This window comes from Calidris pugnax, unplaced genomic scaffold (assembly GCF_001431845.1).
Source record: "Calidris pugnax isolate Ruff unplaced genomic scaffold, ASM143184v1 scaffold1516, whole genome shotgun sequence".
NCBI classification, from domain to species: Eukaryota; Metazoa; Chordata; class Aves; order Charadriiformes; family Scolopacidae; genus Calidris; species Calidris pugnax.
Genome location: NW_015091991.1, coordinates 6,741 through 6,972, shown reverse-complemented (window position 1 = coordinate 6,972; position 232 = coordinate 6,741).

The window sequence follows — 232 nt, the reverse complement described above, 5'->3', positions numbered from 1 at the left end:
GCCGGTTTTTCCCCCGGCCGGGGCCGGTTTTGCTCCCCCCCGCCCCGGGGCCGGTATTTCCCCCCCGACCGGGGCCTGTTCTCCGCCCCTCCCCATGGCCGGTACTGACCACCCCATGGCCGGTACTGCCCCCCCAGGGCCGCTGTCACCCCCGAGACCGTCATAACCGCCCCCCCAAGGTGCTCCCACCCTGTCATGGGCCCCCCGGATCGGGGAGGGCCCCCCCGGGCCC